Genomic DNA, 6,000 nt, shown 5'->3' with positions numbered 1-6,000 from the left:
GAGCTTACCTTTAAGGGCAAGAATCATGTTTTATACATCTCTGGACATACAGCAAGTTGTTTGGCACAGTGAATGCTTAAGAAATATTTCTTAAATGAGGAAAAAAAAAATGGACCAAAGTTCTTGATGGCATTTAGAGATCAGCAGGAGCTTTACCAGATGGCAGCCACTGGAAGGAGCCCACGGGGGATGGCATTGACATGAGCCTCAAGAAATTTTTACCCTGGGCCGTGGGTCAGGACAGAGGGAACGATGATAACCCCAGCAGCAGTCTTGGGAGTCAAGGAGAAACCTAACTCCTGCCCAGTCCTGTGCTCCATGGCACAGAACTGCTGGCCACTATTTGTGAGTTGCATAGGACAGAAAACCCAGACTTCTGTTAAGGCAAGGAGTGCAGGCAACATTCTGGGAAGGCATATGGGGTCTCAGACCGGCTGACGTGACAGGTGGGTGTGTACCAACGCACAACAGTTGTACTCTGTGCAAGGCCACTCTTTTGAGCCTCCAGAATGTTCCCCATCTCGTGACCACCCCTGGGGCTCCCCAGTGAGCCCAAAAACTAAAGCGGTAACACCTGGTAGCAGAGGCTTCTCTGAATTACATGGAGCCATGCCTGCATGATAGCCATTTTCCTTCCTGCTTAGTTGCGGCCTGCCCACACCGTTTTGGTTTTCAAATATCCTGAGTATCACCCTGCACATAAGCAGTTTGTGAGGAATGGAGGCTGGCATGCCCAGCAGGCATTCGAGGAGAAGCTACATGGAGAGGCCAGAAGATGACAGTGGTGAAAGAGGCTGCACATTCAAGGCCCCGAGGGGGACAGGGATGGGAGGCCTGGTGCGCAGACTGGCCTTGGGTGTGAAAGGACTTCTCCGCCATGCCATTCAACTCCCTGAGAACTGGCTGGGCTCGCCTGGTTGGCTCCTAAAGCAGCTGTCCCAGGAGGACAAGGCTTGGCCTAGTCCCAGAGCTGAGCAGATTGAAAGAAGAGTTCAGTACTTGTGAGGGGAGGAAAAGACATTGTGCTTGGCTCTGCTTAGAGCTATTATAGCATTGACTTCACTGTACTTTATTTCTAATCCTTCAGGAAGCATACTGTCACATTTAATAAGCCTGCAGACTTGATTCACCAGAAGATTTTGTTCCTGCCCACTCTGTATACATTTTCTTAATTTCTTTTTTTTCTTTTTTTTTTTTTTTTGAGACCGAGTCTCACTCTATTGCCCAGGCTGGAGTGCAGTGGCGCGATCTTGGCTCACTGCAACCTCTGCTTCCCAGGTTCAAGCGATTCTCCTGCCTCAGCCTCCCAAGTAGCTGAAATTACAGGGGTGCACCACCACACCCGGCTAATTTTTGTATTTTTAGTAGAGACAGGGTTTCTCCATGTTAGCCAGGCTGGTCTCAAACTCCTGACCTCATGATTCACTCACCTTGGCCTCTCAAAGTGTTGGGATTACAGGTGTGAGCAACCACATCCGGCAATTTTCTTAATTTCTGTGTCCCTCTATGGAGGGAGAGGAAACATGAAACAAAAGCAGTTAATGCTTTGATGTGTTCTCTTTGACCCTGCAGTCTTAGTTAATTTTTTCCAACTTGGCGACACCTAGCAAGATCAAAGTTGTGGTCAACCATAGAGCTCCACAGTCTTGCACTGCTGCCATTCCTAGCACAGAGCCAAATGGGGTCTGTGTGGACTCTGTTCTGAAATGTAGCAAACGCAATTGCCTTTGACAAGCACAGCTGAGCAGCGTATTTAAGAATGTCAGAATATTAGGGGTGGGATAGACCTTCATAAAATTAAGATAAAATTTGTGTCGACTGGGGTCCAGTCTTGGACAGGGTTGAGCTTCCAAGTAGGTAAACCATGAATGACAGGCGGTTAAAAAGTACATCCTAGTTGGTACCTACAAGGTAACAGTATAGGTGCCACCATAAAAAAAAAAAAATGAAAATTTTAAAATCTAGAGAGAAAGCTAGTTTTTACTTTGGTTTTATTTGTACTTCAGTTCTGTTCAGGATGCTGGTTAGAAAACCTCCATGTATGAGAAACAGTGAGAGGGCAAACTCTTTTGTGCCGCAGAATGTTCTTGATATCAAAAAAGAGCACGAGAAGCCTTCAACATTTCCTGTTTATGTTTCACAGATCAGAGGTTCACACAGAAACCACCTGCCCACGTGGCCCCTGCTGCTGGTTTCCCAAGCCCCAGCTTTCCTCTGCAGTCCCCTCTGGCACTGCTTTCTTCTGATGAAGTCTGGTGAAGTCCTTGGGGGAGAAACCAACGGGACAGCACTTTATCCTGTGAGAGCCTTGTGGTTCCTGCTGAGGGATTCCTCCCACCTGCCTCAGCCACGGGAGAGCAAAGAGGGTCTTGAGTCCTATCTAGGGCACCACTTGATAAAAACACGTGATAACACAGGTGCACCTGATGACACAGGAAGCTATGCCTTTGTGAAAACAGCAACAGCATTCTCCTGGAGCCCAGAGCCAGAGCTGGGAGAGACACACGAAGCGAGGGGTGGACGTGTGTGCATGCGTGTGTGTTTGTGTGTGTGTGTGTTATGTGTGTATATGTGTATCTAATAACAAACTTTGTTTTGTTTTGTTTTGTTTGAGACAGTTTCACTCTTGTCACCCAGGCTGGAGTGCAAAGGCATGATCTCAGCTCGCTGCAACCTCCGCCTCCCAGGTTCAAGTGATTCTCCTGCCTCAGCTTCCCAAGTAGCTGGGATTATAGGTGCACGCCACCACGCCTGGCTAATTTTTGTGTCTTTAGTAGACACAGCGTTTCACCATGTTGGCCAGGCTGGTCTTGAACTCCTGACCTCTGGTGATCCACCTGCCTTGGCCTCCCAAAGTGCTAGGATTATAGGCATGAGCCACTGCACCTGGCCTAACAATGAAATTTTTTAAGAAAGGGTTCTGAACCTAAAATGAAAAGAGGAGGCCGGGCGTGGCGGCTCACACCTGTAATCCCAGTACTTTGGGAGTCCAAGGTGGGTGGATCACCTCAGATCAGGAGTTTGAGACCAGCCTGGCCAACATGGTGAAACTCTGTCTCTACTAAAAATACAAAAATTAGCCAGGCATGGTGGTGTGTGCCTGTAATTCCAGCTATTTGGGAGGCTGAGGCAAGAGAATCTCTTGAACCCAGAAGGCAGAGTTTGTGGTGAGCCAAGATTGCACCACTGCACTCCAGCCTAGGCAACAGAGTGAGACTCCATCTCAAAAAAAAGAAAGAAAAGAAAAGTAAACGAAATTAAAATAAAAAGAGGAAATACAGTACCTGCTGTAGTTTACTTATGCAATAAACTAAGCAAGAGACAACACCTAGGAAAGGCGCCTGGCACGTAACAGACCTCAATGAAGATTTCTGACGTAACAGGACAACTTCCTCTTTTTAATGCATTCTCTACCGACTCAGCAGTCTTTCTTATTTCTATTATTTCCTTGCTAGCATTATAGCTGCTAATGCCTTCCTTAGCCATGCAGAACAAGATATGTAGTCAGATTGCTTTCCAAGAAATTGATGTTGTTATGGGCACCATTACTGGGGAGGTCGAATTTAGGAACAGTTAACTCATTTATTCCCTTATTCAACTGTGAAAGGAAAATAAATCTTGAGACCCTAAACTCACTAAGCCAAAGGGGAAAAATCCAGCTGGGAACTGGGTCTTGCAAACCTGTCTCCCATTGTGTTCTAAATAGATAGATAGCTACCAGATAAAAAAGCTATAGACCTCTCTCACAATTTGCCCATAGGGAAATTCCTTGTGGGCTCCCAGATCTTTACTCTAAAACAATTCTGTTGAATCTCACCCTGGCAATGTACATTGATAGCTTATCTTTGCAGGTATGGGGCAAAGGACAGAACTCACATCCGTCTGCTTACCTGAGACAAAGGCATACGTGTTTGCTTCCTCTGCCCTATGTTTACGTTACGTAAAAAATGCAGATTCGTCGAATGTGTAAGTGACTCTACCTCTACCACCCTCTCACATGTAAATGGCTGATCAAAGACAAAAGAATGCAATGGCTTCCCTCTTATCCACCCTTTATTTACCCTTTGTAAAAAAACTTTCTTTCTCTTTCTACAATATTCATTCTTTTCCCTTTAAATATTGAGGTCCCCAGACCCTCTTTGGAAAAAGCATGGGCCACAGTTTTTCCTGTGGATCGGCATTCTTTCCTGAGCACTTCCTTAACCTTGGCAAATAAACCCAAATGATCGAGACTCGCCTTGGTCACTTTCTTTGATTTACATAACCAACTCGTATCAAGGGCCTCTTACGGGAGACACTGTATTCATTCAGTCATGCTGTCGGGAGAGAAAGAGGAGGAAGACATGCACCTGCTCCCAAAGAGGCCACAGCGGAGGGATGGACCCTTAGATAATGGTGATACAATGAGAAGAATGCAAACAGTTCCTCAGCATCTCGGTGAAGGTGAAGACTAACTGCCTGCATGGAGGCGGAGAAGGAGATAACCTTTGAACTGGGGTAATTTAAGAGCAAGAATAGGGGATGGCATTTCACACAAATTAGTAAAGGCATGAAAAAGGGACAGAATATGACACCTTGAGAATGGCAGTGCGACTGGTGTGAAGAACATAGAGGAAAGCAAGTGGATGTAAAAAGTAAAGGAGACTAGAAAAACAGATAGGGCTGGATTGTGAAGGCCCAAAGGATTTGGACTTTATCCTAGGCAATGAGCAACCACTGCAGACTGAGTTCCCTGAGCAGAACAAAAAAAAAAGAAGGGCAAGTTCTTTTTTTTTTTTTTTTTTTAAAGACGGAGTCTCCCTCTGTCCCCAGGCTGGAGTGCAGTGGCGTGATCTCGGCTCACTGCAACCTCCGCCTCCCGGGTTCAAGTGATTCTCCTGCCTCAGCCTCCCAAGTAGCTGGGACTACAGACATGGGCCACTATGCCCAGCTAATTTTTGTGTTTTTAGTAGAGATGGGGTTTCACCATGTTGGCCAGGATGGTCTCAATCTCTTGACCTCATGATCCACCTACTTCGGCCTCCCAAAGTGCTAGGATTACAGGTGGGAGCCACAGCGCCCAGGCAAGGAGGGCAAGTTCTAATTGTTTGCCCAAGCCTAATACTGTGTGTGGCAAAGTGGAGTTGAATTAAGGATCATTGCATAGCTCAATTTAAAAAAAAAATATATGAGAGCAGTATGAAGATGAATGGACAGTGAAGAAAGTGGAGGTCCTCAGACAAATCTGGAGACAACAGTCAAATAAAATAATAACACATTTGAGAAGTTTCAAATGAGGATGAGTGCTAACGAACATAAATACAATATTAAAGTAAAAAAGTCTTCCAATGGTGACTTTTAACTATGTAGGCTTCAAAATATATTTAGGGTTTTCCATGAAGCGTTTATACCAATATCACATATGTTCTGAATCAAACCCTATACTCCTTATCCCATTATGAGTTCACAGAATAACAAAATGCAAGAGAACTTGGCAAAACTGACACAATGAAATTACAATACATGACACTGCTCCCTTACTTCTTGCAATAATTTATAAACCAAACCAGTTAACACAGAAAATTTACAGTCACAAAAGACTAATTTCTGGCAGGCACAAGGTAAATTCATAGCTTAGCCAAGAAACTAACTCATATTTCCTACTTACCATTCCAAGGTTTGTCACACTGCACGTCCTGCCTTCTTCTTTTGTTTTTGCCTCATAGGTTCTGAAAGAAGTATTTGCCTAGAGTCTCTGAATTTAATCAGTTTTTGAAAGGATCAGGAAACATCCAGGGACTAATGAAATCTTTGTGTACCCTAGGGAGGCCTATGCTCTGTGAGTCTTCTCAGAGAAGTATTTTGGCCACTTGGTAAAAGTTAAGGAATCCTTTCAGTAGATGTCTTTGAAGAGAAGAGAAACAGTGGAGCATTCCATGGTTGCAAATCAAAGCCTTTTTCTTTTTAAGCAGAAAATGATTAATCTTTGTCCTTGGCTTTTTCTCTCTTGATACTTTCTGT

General features: G+C 44.7%; 1 pseudogene; it reads right to left on the bottom strand.

The window, feature by feature from the left end:
- LOC105545921 overlaps positions 1–520 on the bottom strand; it is a 2,918-nt pseudogene extending 2,398 nt beyond the window's left edge.
- Positions 521–6,000: the final 5,480 nt, after the last annotated feature.

The sequence above is a fragment of the Mandrillus leucophaeus genome, unplaced genomic scaffold (genome assembly GCF_000951045.1).
Source record: "Mandrillus leucophaeus isolate KB7577 unplaced genomic scaffold, Mleu.le_1.0 Scaffold342, whole genome shotgun sequence".
NCBI classification, from domain to species: domain Eukaryota; kingdom Metazoa; phylum Chordata; class Mammalia; order Primates; family Cercopithecidae; genus Mandrillus; species Mandrillus leucophaeus.
This window is presented reverse-complemented; position numbering and strand designations above follow the sequence as displayed.